Below are 15910 nucleotides of genomic sequence, written 5' to 3'. Positions count from 1 at the left end.
GCATTTCTTTACAAATAAAAACAACTTTTAATCTGATCCAGGTTTAACGCTAAAATAGCTTTAATTGTATCTGGAATAAATAAATAAATACCTTTATATCGTATGAAAGCCGTTAAAAGGTAAAGTTATTAAATGTTAAGTTAATCACTTTTACCATGAAGCAAAGCAGGTTTTAGTTTTATAACATAAACCGATTAAAAACATAGAAGTGCTGCTTATAGTTTTATTTATGATCATGAGTTTGGTGAAATAAGAAGAAAGCAGCAATGATTTTAAATAAATACATAATAATGTCTAAGTGTAATAAATACATAATAATGTCTAAGTGTAATAAATACATAATAATGTCTAAGTAATATATACATACTAATGTCTAAGTGTATTAAATACATACTAATGTCTAAGTGTAATTAATACATAATAACATCTAAGTGTAATAAATATATAATAACATTTAATTATAATAAATACATAATAATAGACCAGGAGCTTCCGGTGTAACTTCATCCGGAGCCGCGGGGCGAGGACGAGCCTCCGACCCGAGGAGCGGTCGATCCGACCGGCTGCTGCCAGACAGCGTCCCCGGAGGAAATCAACCGGAAGCAGAGCAACACGGCCTTCAAAATAAAAGGGCAGCGCGCCTCCAGGTGAGGATAATAAATACTAGACAGAATCATCCAAACCAGTTTGTTATTAATGTTGTTTGTCAAAGATGTGAAAACAACAATAATTCACCGGAAGTGAACTGATAAATTACGTCTGTATGGAAAAATAATAATTAGCCTCATTGTTGTTTTATTAAAATAAAATACGTTCTCCTTCAAGGATCTGACATATTCACAACAATCAGTTTCTTCGGATTTTGAACAGTTTAAATTGTTGTTGTTTTTATGAAAGTTTGAACCTAAAATGCTAAATGTGGCTTTATTGTGAAGGTCGTGACCGGAAGAGGCTCGTGTTCCCTGCAGCTGGACTGGCGGTGAGGAGGAGAAGGGCTGCAAACACAACGAATGCATGGAGGTCTCGGCATGGAGGTCCTCCTGAGTCCGGCTGGCCCCCGAGCTGCTGGTCCTCCTGAGGACAGGTGAGTCCGACTGTCCTCTGCAGTCTCTCCTGCAGGTGCACCTGGAGTCTGGAGTCTGGGTGAAGGTCTCCATCAGCTGGAGGTCCTCAGAGCTCCTCTCAGGTCTTAGGTCTCTGGTCTCAGGTCTCTGGTCTCTAGTCTCTGGTCTCTGGTCTCTGGTCTTAGGTCTCTGGTCTCTGGTCTTAGGTCTTAGGTCTCTGGTCTCTGGTCTCTGGTCTTAGGTCTTAGGTCTCTAGTCTCTAGTCTCTAGTCTCTGGTCTAAGGTCTCTGGTCTCTGGTCTCTGGTCTCAGGTCTCTGGTCTCTGGTCTCTGGTCTCTGGTCTTAGGTCTCTGGTCTCTGGTCTCAGGTCTCTGGTCTCTGGTCTTAGGTCTCTGGTCTCAGGTCTCTGGTCTCTGGTCTCTGGTCTCTGGTCTCTAGTCTCTGGTCTCAGGTCTCTGGTCTCTGGTCTCTCAGGTCTCTGGTCTCTGGTCTCTGGTCTCTAGTGTCTCTCTGGTCTCTGGTCTCTAGTGTCTCTCTGGTCTCTGGTCTCTGGTCTCTGGTCTCTAGTGTCTCTCAGGTCTCAGGTCTCTGGTCTCTGGTCTTAGGTCTCTGGTCTCTGGTCTCTGGTCTTAGGTCTCTGGTCACAGGTCTTAGGTCTCTGGTCTCTGGTCTCTAGTCTCTAGTGTCTCTCAGGTCTCAGGTCTCAGGTCTCTGGTCTCTGGTCTCTGGTCTCTGGTCTTAGGTCTCTGGTCTTAGGTCTCTGGTCTCAGATCTCTGGTCTCTGGTCTCTGGTCTCTGGTCTCTGGTCTCTGGTCTCTAGTCTCTAGTGTCTCTCAGGTCTCTAGTCTCTAGTCTCTGGTCTCTAGTCTCTAGTGTCTCTCAGGTCTCTGGTCTCTGGTCTCTGGTCTCTAGTGTCTCTCAGGTCTCTGGTCTCTGGTCTCTGGTCTCTGGTCTCTAGTCTCTGGTCTCTGGTCTCTGGTCTCTGGTCTCTAGTCTCTGGTCTCTGGTCTCTGGTCTCTGGTCTCTAGTCTCTGGTCTCTACTCTGTGGTCTAGTCTCTGGTCTCTGGTCTCTAGTGTCTCTGGTCTCTGGTCTCTAGTCTCTGGTCTCTGGTCTCTGGTCTCTAGTCTCTAGTGTCTCTCAGGTCTCTGGTCTCTGGTCTCTGGTCTCTGGTCTCTAGTGTCTCTCAGGTCTCTAGTGTCTCTCTGGTCTCTGGTCTCTGGTCTCTAGTGTCTCTCAGGTCTCTAGTGTCTCTCTGGTCTCTGGTCTCTAGTCTCTAGTGTCTCTCAGGTCTCTGGTCTCTGGTCTCTGGTCTCTAGTCTCTAGTCTCAGGTCTCTGGTCTCTGGTCTCTCAGGTCTCTAGTGTCTCTCTGGTCTCTGGTCTCTAGTCTCTGGTCTCTGGTCTCAGGTCTCTAGTCTCTAGTGTCTCTCTGGTCTCTAGTGTCTCTTAGGTCTCTAGTCTCAGGTCTCTGGTCTCTAGTGTCTCTCAGGTCTCAGGTTTCTGGTCTCTAGTCTCTGGTCTCTGGTCTCTGGTCTCTGGTCTCTAGTCTCTCTGGTCTCTGGTCTCTGGTCTCTAGTCTCTAGTCTCTGGTCTCTAGTCTCTAGTGTCTCTCAGGTCTCTGGTCTCTGGTCTCTGGTCTCTAGTCTCTAGTCTCTAGTGTCTCTCTAGTCTCTAGTCTCTGGTCTCTGGTCTCTAGTCTCTAGTGTCTATCAGGTCTCTGGTCTCTAGTCTCTGGTCTCTGGTCTCTGGTCTCTAGTCTCTGGTCTCTGGTCTCTGGTCTCTGGTCTCTAGTCTCTAGTGTCTATCAGGTCTCTAGTCTCTAGTCTCTGGTCTCTAGTCTCTGGTCTCAGTGGGTTTTAATGCACGTTTGACAGAAAGAGGAGAAAAACTCTTGAAGTGACTTAACGGGTCTCTGGCAGGACGCAGGTCCATCTGGAGGTCTTCACAGGGACCTGGAGTCTAAAGTGGACTAAAGTGGTAGTGTTGGTTCTGGTGCCCCCTGTGGTCTAAAGTGGTAGTGTTGGTTCTGCTGCCCCCTGTGGACTAAAGTGGTAGTGTTGGTTCTGACCCCCTGTGGACTAAAGTGGTAGTGTTGGTTCTGGTGCCCCCTGTGGTCTAAAGTGGTAGTGTTGGTTCTGTTGCCCCCTGTGGTATAAAGTGGTAGTGTTGGTTCTGGCGCCCCCTGTGGACTAAAGTGGTAGTGTTGGTTCTGGCGCCCCCTGTGGACTAAAGTGGTAGTGTTGGTTCTGTTGCCCCCTGTGGTATAAAGTGGTAGTGTTGGTTCTGGCGCCCCCTGTGGACTAAAGTGGTAGTGTTGGTTCTGGTGCCCCCTGTGGACTAAAGTGGTAGTGTTGGTTCTGACGCCCCCTGTGGTCTGTAGAGGACCAGGACTGGTTCAGGGCCGGCTAAAAGTTTCTCACTGTCCCTTTAAGAGAAGCACTTCAGATACATCTCTCAGTCTCATAGTTGCCGACCCTCCCTGTGCCTCCTCCTCCTCCTCCTCCTCCAGCGCGCCGCCTCCCGCTGAGCCAGCTGCATCATGGGAGGCTCCACCTCCTCCCTGGTTGACGAGGCCGAGGGTGAGGATGCCACGCCCCGGGGTGCCGCTCTGCCCCCCTCCCCCGTCATGGGATGTCTGAGGAGCAGCCAGAGCGCCTCCCTCCCCGACCCGGCCGGCACAGAGAGCGCAGGTAGGACCGCTTCTCGGCCAATCAGCAGCCAGATAGTCAGTAAACAAAAGTTAAAATAGGAAAATATATCAGATCATATCATCAGATCGTGACTCTGCCAGATTGTTCTCACCCCCTGGTGGTCAGGAGAGAGAATGCAGCTTTAACACATCAAGCATAGACTTCTATACAACCAGAGAATCTCATTGTCTGTGTCGATGTGCCACATGTGCTATTCAGTTTCTCTTCGGGCTCGATGCCGAGGAGCCAGTGGGCTTGTGGCTGCTGCACCTTCCTCAACGCCGCCGGCGCCCCCAACTGCTCCATTTGCGAAGCCCTCCGGCGGAGACCGGACGCCCGGTGGACGTGGCAGGGCTCCGGCGGGGAGGCCGGCCGCCGGTCCTGCCCGCGCTGCACGCTGTCCAACCCCGCCGACCGGCCGGCCTGCTCGCTGTGCGGCGCCCCCGGCCGACCCCGGCGCTCCGCCAGCTGCTCCGGACCCCTGAGGCCGGAGGACGGCGTGATCCAGAGCCTGGTCTGGGAGTGTTTGAGGTGCACCCTGCAGAACACGCCGACTTCCATGTCCTGCTCCGCATGCGGCGGGCCGCGCAAACTCTCGCTGCCGCTGATCCCCACCGCCGCCCTGCTCGCGCAGGAGGAGCAAAGCGGGCGGCCGGAACCTGCAGCCGGGGCGCCGGCGCCCTCCACAACCACGGGCGGGGACAATTTACCGGTGGAAGCTTCTCACGCCTTTGGCTCCTCCGGGCAGTGCCACCCTCTCCCCTGCAGCCGCAGAGAGGTTCTCCCTCCAGAGGGCGGTCTCGCTCAAACGCTTCACTCCGGTCCTTCCCCGCCGCCGCTCGCCGTTTCCCAACCGGAGCTGCCGCCCGGCAGACGGCTCAGCATCCTGAAGGAGGAGACGTCGCCGCCTTCGCCTGCACCGGACGCCCCCGCGGCGTTCCCGCCCTTCGTGAGCGTCCCTGCCGACGATGCCGCCGCCGGTCCGGAGGAGCGGTCGTGTCCCGCCTGCACGCCCACCGGCGAGTTGACAGCCCAGCGCCGCTCGGCCTGCCGCACGGACACGCCGCCCCGCCGGACAGGAAGGAGAGCACGCCGGTGGAGGCGCTGCGGCAGAGCGACGAAGGAGAGGCCAAGCGGCTGTGGGAGAACATCGTCGGCTTCTGCAGGGAGGTGGGGAGGTTCCTCTCGTCCATCTCATGCTCGTACTTTCGGGAGCGTCATTGAAACCTATCAAAGAAAACACAACACTCACCTGAGTTGTTCCCTGCGATCTGATTGGCTCGTTCCAGAACGCCGTGACGTTCGTGGACGACAGCTTCCCTCCCGGTCCGCGGTCCGTGGGCTTCCCCGCGGACGACGGCGTGCAGCGGGTCAGCCGGTGGCTCCGCCCACAGGAGATCAGCTGCCGCTCCTCCTCCCGAGAGCGCGCCGTCTCGTGGTCCGTCTTCCGCACGCTGCGCCCCTCCGACATCCTGCAAGGACTTCTGGGTAACTGCTGGTGAGCCAGCGATGCTTCTGCGTACTTGAATACTTCCTGCAGAGAGGAAGGACACTGACCTCCGTGTTCCGGGAGCAGGTTCCTGAGTGCCTTGGCGGTTCTGGCCGAGCGGCCCGACCTGGTGGAGAAGGTGATGGTGACGCGCTCGCTGTGCGCAGAAGGAGCCGATCAGGTGCGTCTGTGAGGACGGCTCGTGGACCACGGTGCTGGTGGACGACAGCGGGCACCTCCTCTTCTCTCCGGTGAGCCCCGAAGGAGGTCTTAATACGCAGACCTGGTCTGAGGACGCCTTTGGCTCTTCACAAGGAGGCGTCCAGCCATCTTGGTTTCCGTCCGTCACCATCTTGTTTTTTGTCCGTCGCCATCTTGGTTTTCGTCCGTCGCCATCTTGGTTTCCGTCCATGGTCATGTCCTCTGCTCATCGTCTCATTGGTCAGCTGCTAACAGGAAGTAATGGACGCCTTCCTCCTCGCTCTCCAGGCCCAGAGGAAGCAGCTCTGGGTGGCTCTGATTGAGAAGGCGCTGGCCAAGCTCCACGGCTCCTACTTCGCTCTGCAGGCCGGTCGTGCCATCGAGGGCCTCTCCACGCTGACCGGGGCCCCCTGCGAGTCGCTGGCCCTCCAGATCAGTGCCACCAACCCCAAGGAGGATCCCATCGACACGGACCTCGTCTGGGCCAAGATGCTGAGCTCCAAGGAGGCAGGGTGAGTGTCGGGAGGAGGCTCCTTCCTCATCGTCTGTTCACACCAGTCCCAACTCTTCATGCCTTCCTGCTGCTAGTTTCCAGATGGGGGCGTCTTGCGGAGGCGGCAACATGAAGGTGGATGACGCGCAGTACGAGTCCCAGGGTCTACGTCCGCGCCACGCGTACTCCGTCCTGGATGTGAGGGACGTCGGCGGTCACAGGTGAGCCTCCGGTCCGATCGTTCCCTGGTGAACGTGAGACTTAATGGCGTCTGACTTCCGCTTCCCGTCCTGTTGCAGGCTGCTGCAGCTCAGGAACCCGTGGGGTCGCTTCTCCTGGACCGGCCCCTGGGCGGACGACTGGCCCGACTGGCCGCCGCACCTGAAGAGGGAGCTGAGCGCCCGGCGAGCCGAGGACGGCGTGTTCTGGATGGACTTCTGGGACTTCATCAGGTAGGTTTAGAGATCCAGACCATAAACTCATGTTACAATGTTTACTTTGGGAATAAATCAAGAGAAAAGTAATTTACATAGACTTCTATACAACTAGAGGAGTCGCCCCCTAGTGGTCAGTAGAGAGAATGCAGCTTTAACACATGAAGCATAGACTTCTATACAACCAGAGGAGTCGACCCTGGTGGTCAGGATAGAGAATGCAGCTTTAACACATGAAGCATAGACTTCTATACAACCAGAGGGGTCGACCCTGGTGGTCAGGAGAGAGAATGCAGCTGTAACACATGAAGCATAGACTTCTATACAACCAGAGGAGTCGACCCTGGTGGTCAGGAGAGAGAATGCAGCTTTAACACATGAAGCATAGACTTCTATACAACCAGAGGAGTCGCCCCCTGGTGGTCAGGAGGGAGAATGCAGCTTTAACACATGAAGCATAGACTTCTATACAACCAGAGGAGTCGCCCCCTGGTGGTCAGGAGGGAGAATGCAGCTTTAACACATGAAGCACATACTTCTATACAACCAGAGGAGTCGCCCCCTGGTGGTCAGGAGGGAGAATGCAGCGTTAACACATGAAGCATAGACTTCTATACAACCAGAGGAGTCGCCCTCTGGTGGTCAGGAGGGAGAATGCAGCTTTAACACATGAAGCATAGACTTCTATACAACCAGAGGAGTCGCCCCCTGGTGGTCAGGAGGGAGAATGCAGCTTTAACACATGAAGCACAGACTTCTATACAACCAGAGGAGTCGCCCCCTGGTGGTCAGGAGGGAGAATGCAGCTTTCACACATGAAGCATAGACTTCTATACAACCAGAGGAGTCGCCCCCTGGTGGTCAGGAGGGAGAATGCAGCTTTCACACATGAAGCATAGACTTCTATACAACCAGAGGAGTCGCCCCCTGGTGGTCAGGAGAGAGAATGCAGCTTTCACACATGAAGCATAGACTTCTATACAACCAGAGGAGTCGCCCCCTGGTGGTCAGGAGGGAGAATGCAGCTTTCACACATGAAGCATATACTTCTATACAACCAGAGGACTCGCCCCCTGGTGGTCAGGAGGGAGAATGCAGCGTTAACACATGAAGCACAGACTTCACCCTTCAGAACAGTTTGCTGCTCATCTCTCATAAACGTGTGTTGGACCCCTTCAGGTACTTTGACTCGGTGGATATCTGTAAGATTCACTCAGACTGGCAGGAGGTCCGGGCTCCGGGGTTTTTCCCGCGAGGAGCCGACGTCCCGGTGGTGGTGGCGTCCATCACGGTGCTGGAGAGGACATCCATGGAGCTGGCTCTGTTCCAGGAGGGCAGCCGGTAGGATTATTATTATTAAAGATGCAGAAGCATCACAAGTCTGGATTCAGCATTTGATTCCATATTTGTTTTCACATTCACGAGTTCTCGATAAGTCAGCCGCGATGCAATGAGGTAACAAAAGGGGGCGGAGCCCTGCGCAAACCCAACCTGTGCCGTCCCCTCAGGCGGTGGGACGCGGCCCGGAACCGCCTGCTGGACCTGTGCGTGTTGCTGTTCCGGGTTTCCTTCGACGGCTCCGGCACGCCGGCGCTCGGCCGCCTGCTGGCTCACAGCCGGCGCTGCGTGAGGAGGTTCGTGGGCTGTGACGTCATCCTGGAGCCGGGAGAGTACGCCGTGCTGTGCTGCGCCTTCAACCACTGGACCAGCAGGAAGGGGGCCGGTAAGGGGACCATAAGGGGACCATAAGGGGCCGGTAAGGGGACCATAAGGGGCCGGTCAGGGGACCATAAGGGGCCGGTAAGGGGACCATAAGGGGATCATAAGGGGCCGGTAAGGGGACCATAAGGGGATCATAAGGGGCCGGTCAAGGGACCATAAAGGGCCGGTCAGGGGACCATAAGGGGCCGGTCAGGGGACCATAAGGGGATCATAAGGGGACCATAAAGGGCCGGTCAGGGGACCATAAGGGGCCGGTCAGGGGACCATAAGGGGCCGGTCAGGGGACCACAAGGGGACCATAAGGGGCCGGTCAGGGGACCACAAGGGGACCATAAAGGGCCGGTCAGGGGACCATAAGGGGACCATAAGGGGCCGGTCAGGGGACCATAAGGGGATCAGTTTTGAAGTATATTTATTCTTCTCTTCTATATGAAGTCTGTTTCCTCTTTCTCAGTATTCTGTAATTATTTTAATCTTTTAGTATCAAACTCGTTAAAAGTTGTTTTTAGTTTTTAAACGACTTTAATTCAAAAGTTTTCTTCCGAAGATTTAAAAGTGATAAAAGCGATTGTAACGTGAGGATCTCCTCAGCCCGGCCGCAGGAGGCGGAGCCTGGCTTCCTGCTGGCGGTCTACAGCTCCAGGCCGGTGGAGCAGCTGCCGGCCTCCAGCTGACGGAGACCAGAGGAGAGAGACACGAGGTACCTCCACCTGCTGAGGGAACACATGGAGGTGAATCTAGGAAGTGAAGGAGTGAATGCAGGAAGTGAAGGGGTGAAACCAGGAAGTGAATGCAGGAAGTGAGGTAGTGAATGCAGGAAGTGAGGAGTGAATGCAGGAAGTGAGGAGTGAATGCAGGAAGTGAGGGAGTGAATGCAGGAAGTGAAGGAGTGAATCCAGGAAGTGAAGGAGTGAATGCAGGAAGTGAGGGAGTGAATGCAGGAAGTGAAGTGAATCTAGGAAGTGAAGGAGTGAATGCAGGAAGTGAGGGAGTGAATGCAGGAAGTGAAGTGAATCCAGGAAGTGAAGGAGTGAATGCAGGAAGTGAGGGAGTGAATGCAGGAAGTGAAGTGAATCTAGGAAGTGAAGGAGTGAATGCAGGAAGTGAGGGAGTGAATGCAGGAAGTGAAGTGAATCCAGGAAGTGAAGGAGTGAATGCAGGAAGTGAAGGAGTGAATGCAGGAAGTGAGGGAGTGAATGCAGGAAGTGAGGGAGTGAATGCAGGAAGTGAAGTGAATCTAGGAAGTGAAGGAGTGAATGCAGGAAGTGAGGGAGTGAATGCAGGAAGTGAAGTGAATCCAGGAAGTGAAGGAGTGAATGCAGGAAGTGAAGGGGTGAAACCAGGAAGTGAATGCAGGAAGTGAGGTAGTGAATGCAGGAAGTGAGGAGTGAATGCAGGAAGTGAGGAGTGAATGCAGGAAGTGAGGGAGTGAATGCAGGAAGTGAAGGAGTGAATCCAGGAAGTGAAGGAGTGAATGCAGGAAGTGAGGGAGTGAATGCAGGAAGTGAGGGAGTGAATGCAGGAAGTGAAGTGAATCTAGGAAGTGAAGGAGTGAATGCAGGAAGTGAAGGGGTGAAACCAGGAAGTGAATGCAGGAAGTGAGGGAGTGAATGCAGGAAGTGAGGAGTGAATGCAGGAAGTGAGGAGTGAATGCAGGAAGTGAGGGAGTGAATGCAGGAAGTGAAGGAGTGAATCCAGGAAGTGAAGGAGTGAATGCAGGAAGTGAGGGAGTGAATGCAGGAAGTGAAGGAGTGAATCCAGGAAGTGAAGGAGTGAATGCAGGAAGTGAGGGAGTGAATGCAGGAAGTGAAGTGAATCTAGGAAGTGAAGGAGTGAATGCAGGAAGTGAGGGAGTGAATGCAGGAAGTGAAGTGAATCCAGGAAGTGAAGGAGTGAATGCAGGAAGTGAGGGAGTGAATGCAGGAAGTGAAGTGAATCTAGGAAGTGAAGGAGTGAATGCAGGAAGTGAGGGAGTGAATGCAGGAAGTGAAGTGAATCCAGGAAGTGAAGGAGTGAATGCAGGAAGTGAAGGAGTGAATGCAGGAAGTGAGGGAGTGAATGCAGGAAGTGAGGGAGTGAATGCAGGAAGTGAAGTGAATCTAGGAAGTGAAGGAGTGAATGCAGGAAGTGAGGGAGTGAATGCAGGAAGTGAAGTGAATCCAGGAAGTGAAGGAGTGAATGCAGGAAGTGAGGGAGTGAATGCTCTTACTTGTCTGGTCCTCCCCACTCAGGGCAGAGAGGGGATGACCTGCTACTACCTGACCCATGGGTGGGCGGGGCTTATCGTCATGGTGGAGAACAGACACCCGCGGCACCACCTCCACGTGTCATGTGACTGCAGCGACAGCTTCAACGTGGTGTCGACACGCCGCAGCCTGAAGACCGTGGACAGCATCCCTCCTCTGCACAGGTAAACATACAGGTAAACATACAGGTAAACATATAGGTAAACATACAGGTAAACATACAGGTAAACATATAGGTAAACATACAGGTAAACATACAGGTAAACATACAGGTAAACATATAGGTAAACATACAGGTAAACATATAGGTAAACATACAGGTAAACATACAGGTAAACATACAGGTAAACATACAGGTAAACATATAGGTAAACATACAGGTAAACATATAGGTAAACATACAGGTAAACATACAGGTAAACATATAGGTAAACATATAGGTAAACATACAGGTAAACATACAGGTAAACATATAGGTAAACATACAGGTAAACATACAGGTAAACATACAGGTAAACATACAGGTAAACATACAGGTAAACATATAGGTAAACATACAGGTAAACATATAGGTAAACATAGGTAAACATATATGTAAACATACAGGTAAACATATAGGTAAACATACAGGTAAACATACAGGTAAACATACAGGTAAACATATAGGTAAACATATAGGTAAACATAGGTAAACATATATGTAAACATACAGGTAAACATACAGGTAAACATATAGGTAAACATACAGGTAAACACAGGTAAACATATAGGTAAACATACAGGTAAACATATAGGTAAACATATAGGTAAACATACAGGTAAACATATAGGTAAACATAGGTAAACATATATGTAAACATACAGGTAAACATACAGGTAAACATACATGTAAACATATAGGTAAACATACAGGTAAACATACAGGTAAACATACATGTAAACATATAGGTAAACATAGGTAAACATACAGGTAAACATACAGGTAAACATATAGGTAAACATACAGGTAAACATATAGGTAAACATACAGGTAAACATATAGGTAAACATACAGGTAAACATACAGGTAAACATATAGGTAAACATACAGGTAAACATACAGGTAAACATATAGGTAAACATACAGGTAAACATATAGGTAAACATACAGGTAAACATATAGGTAAACATACAGGTAAACATACAGGTAAACATACAGGTAAACATATAGGTAAACATAGGTAAACATATATGTAAACATACAGGTAAACATATAGGTAAACATACAGGTAAACATACAGGTAAACATATAGGTAAACATACAGGTAAACATATAGGTAAACATACAGGTAAACATACAGGTAAACATATAGGTACACACAGGTAAACATACAGGTAAACATACAGGTAAACATAGGTATACAGGTAAACATATAGGTAAACATAGGGTAAACATACAGGTAAACATAGGTAAACATATAGGTAAACATACAGGTAAACATACAGGTAAACATACAGGTAAACATACAGGTAAACATACAGGTAAACATATAGGTAAACATACAGGTAAACATACAGGTAAACATACAGGTAAACATACAGGTAAACATACAGGTAAACATACAGGTAAACATATAGGTAAACATACAGGTAAACATACAGGTAAACATATAGGTAAACATACAGGTAAACATATAGGTAAACATAGGTAAACATATATGTAAACATACAGGTAAACATATAGGTAAACATACAGGTAAACATACAGGTAAACATATAGGTAAACATACAGGTAAACATACAGGTAAACATATAGGTAAACATATAGGTAAACATATAGGTAAACATACAGGTAAACATATATGTAAACATACAGGTAAACATATAGGTAAACATACAGGTAAACATACAGGTAAACATATAGGTAAACATACAGGTAAACATACAGGTAAACATATAGGTAAACATACAGGTAAACATATAGGTAAACATACAGGTAAACATAGGTAAACATATATGTAAACATATAGGTAAACATATAGGTAAACATATAGGTAAACATATATGTAAACATACAGGTAAACATACAGGTAAACATACAGGTAAACATATAGGTAAACATATAGGTAAACATAGGTAAACATATAGGTAAACATATAGGTAAACATATATGTAAACATATAGGTAAACATACAGGTAAACATACAGGTAAACATATAGGTAAACATACAGGTAAACATATAGGTAAACATACAGGTAAACATACAGGTAAACATATAGGTAAACATATAGGTAAACATACAGGTAAACATATAGGTAAACATACAGGTAAACATACAGGTAAACATACAGGTAAACATATAGGTAAACATACAGGTAAACATATAGGTAAACATACAGGTAAACATACAGGTAAACATACAGGTAAACATATAGGTAAACATACAGGTAAACATACAGGTAAACATACAGGTAAACATACAGGTAAACATACAGGTAAACATATAGGTAAACATACAGGTAAACATATCGGTAAACATACAGGTAAACATACAGGTGAACATATAGGTAAACATACAGGTAAACATACAGGTAAACATATAGGTAAACATACAGGTAAACATACCGGTAAACATACAGGTAAACATATAGGTAAACATATCGGTAAACATACAGGTAAACATACAGGTGAACATATAGGTAAACATATAGGTAAACATACAGGTAAACATATAGGTAAACAGGTTCTGGTGGTTCTGCTCTCTGACAGGTTCTGGTGGTTCTCTCTGACAGGTTCTGATGGTTCTGCTCTCTCAGACAGGTTCTGGTGGTTCTCTCTCAGACAGGTTCTGGTGGTTCTGTCCCAGCTGGAGGGAAACTCCAGCTCCTCCATCACCCACCGGCTGGCTCACCGTAAGGCCGTCCAGGCTTCTCTGGGGAACTGGAGTCCCCAGAGCCCGGAGACTGCAGGGCTGCACCAGCCTCGACCCCTCTGACCCCTGACCTCTGACCCCTTTGCCCTGACCGCGGACGTGGGCCTCACATGAAGGACAGTGCAGCGCTGGAGGAGTTCACACGCTCCCAGTGACCGACGGTCCAACAGAATATTTATTCATATGTATTTTTTATTGAGCGGGACCGTTGGCGGTTCAAGGGGAGGTCCACGTGTCATGTGACCTTCGAGGATCACAGACTCCAACACACAACTGCAGGTTTGTAAAGCATCATAATGGAATAGATTTTAACTTAATGGTGTTTATTTATAACCTTGATACTTTTAAATAATAGCTGAACGCACTTTATCAACTTTAGAATATGCTGGGTTCCCGTGTTTTACATTTTTTTAAAGGATGTTTTTAACCCTCCTGTCGCCTTTGGGTCATTTTGACCCGATTCAATGTTTCACCCTCCTGTTACCTTTATATTTACTAACATATTTTACCCTTTGGGTTCTATTTGACGCCAGCAATTGAAACCTCCAGAAAATTATTAGAATTTATATTGTTTTCCAAGTTTAAGTGTGAGGCACTTTATGTTTGTTTGTTGACTACCGAAAGAACACCAACATTAAACATTGAATGGGGTCAAATTAATCCTAAAGCGGGGGGAGGGTGTAATATTGATTCGGGTCAAATTGACCCTAAGGCAACACAAGGGTTAAAGATATTGTTTTGTTTATGCAGAATATTAAGACAAAAACATATAAAATATGCAAATGTTTCATGTTGTAAAATAAAGCGTGTTTATCTCACTGTGTGACTTTATATGTATGTATTTATTGTATTGGCGCGAGAGCCTCTAAGAGACTTTATTAAAATATGTAGACGTCGGGGGCTACAATTCAATTCAATTCAGTTTATTTGTATAGCCCAATTTCACAAATTACAAATTTGTCTCGGAGTGCTTTACAATCTGTACACATAGACATCCCTGCCCCAAAACCTCACATCGGACCAGGAAAAACTCCCAAATAACCCTTCAGGGGGAAAAAAGGGAAGAAACCTGGAGGAGAGCAACAGAGGAGGATCCCTCTCCTAGGATGGACAGATGCAATAGATGTAATGTGTACAGAAGGACAGATTTAGAGTTAAAATACATTCAATGAATATGACAGAGTGTATGAATAGTTCATAGTAGGCATATTCCACGATGGAGACCTCCACGATCCATCAGGCAGATGGCGGTGGAGGAGGAGGGCGGAGTCTCAACAGGACAGTGGCGTAGTCATGAGCAGGAATTCCACGACCCAGACGATCCATCAGGCAGATAGGCAGATAGGATCTATGCCGTCTCATAGGGTCCGATGACCCCATGAGACGTGAAGTCAAGGACTTCCGGGAGAAAGCAGAGTTAGTAACGTGTGATTGAGAGATGAAAATTCATCCTTAAGGAGAGAAAAAAAGAGGAGATAGGTACTCAGTGCATCCTAAAACGTCCCGCAGCTATAAGCCTATAGCAGCATATCAAGGGGCTGGACCAGGTGAACCTGATTCAGCCCTAACTATAAGCTCTGTCAAAGAGGAAGGTCTTCAGTCGACTCTTAAACGAGGTGACTGTGTCTGCCTCCGGACTGAAATTGGAAGCTGGTTCCATAAAAGAGGAGCTTGATAACCAAAGGCTCTGGCTCCCATTCTACTTTTAAGACTCTAGGAACTACAAGTAGTCCCGCATTTAGTGAGCGTAGCTCTAGTGGGGCAATATGGTACGACAAGCTCCTTAAGATATGATGGAGCATCACCAATCAAGGCTTTGTAGGTTAAGAGAAGAATTTTAAAAGTGATTCTTGATTTTACTGGGAGCCAGTGCAGAGCAGCTAGTGCAGGAGTGATGTGATCTCTTTTCTTAGTTTTAGTGAGAACACGAGCTGCAGCATTCTGGATCAACTGGAGGGACCTAAGAGATTTATTAGAATAGAATATACACTTTTATTAATCCCCAAGGGGAAATTAGTTCTCTGCATTTAACCCATCCTTAGTTATTAAGGAGCTGCGGTGAAGGCGCCCGGGAGGCAACTGGGGGTTCAGTGCCTTGCTCAAGGACACTTCGACTTGCAACTAATGGGGAGAGCGGGGATCGAACCCACAACCCTGCGGTTGCAGGACGGCCCTCTTACCCCACTGAGCTAAAGCAGCCTGATAATAAGGAGTTGCAGTAATCCAGTCTCGAAGTAACGAACGCGTGAACCAATTTTTCTGCATCTTTTTGAGACAAGATGTGCCTGATTTTTGAAATATTACGTAGATGAAAGAATGCAGTCCTTGAGATTTGCTTTACGTGGAGTTAAAGGACAAGTCCCGATCAAAGATAACGCCAAGATTCTTTACAGTGGTGTTGGATGCCAGGCAATGCCGTCTACAGAATCCACATCACCAGATAATTGATCTCTGAGGTGCTCAGGGCCGATTAAAATTACTTCGGTTTTGTCTGAGTTTAACATCAAGAAGTTGCAGGTCATCCATGTTTTATGTCTTTAAGACATGCTTGAATTTTACAGAGTTGGTTGCTCTCCTCTGGTTTTATCGATAAATATAGTTGAGTGTCATCTGCATAACAATGAAAGTTTATGGAGTGTTTCCTGATAATATTGCCCAA

General features: G+C 48.3%; 1 pseudogene; it reads left to right on the top strand.

Annotated features, from left to right (window-relative positions):
- Positions 1–713: 713 nt before the first annotated feature.
- LOC130188756 (calpain-15-like) lies at positions 714–14082 on the top strand (annotated as a pseudogene).
- The last annotated feature ends 1828 nt before the right edge of the window (positions 14083–15910 follow it).

The sequence above is a fragment of the Pseudoliparis swirei genome, chromosome 23 (assembly GCF_029220125.1).
Source record: "Pseudoliparis swirei isolate HS2019 ecotype Mariana Trench chromosome 23, NWPU_hadal_v1, whole genome shotgun sequence".
Taxonomy (NCBI): Eukaryota; Metazoa; Chordata; class Actinopteri; order Perciformes; family Liparidae; genus Pseudoliparis; species Pseudoliparis swirei.
The sequence above is the reverse complement of the archived record's forward strand: the minus strand, read 5'-3'. Positions and strand labels throughout refer to the sequence as shown.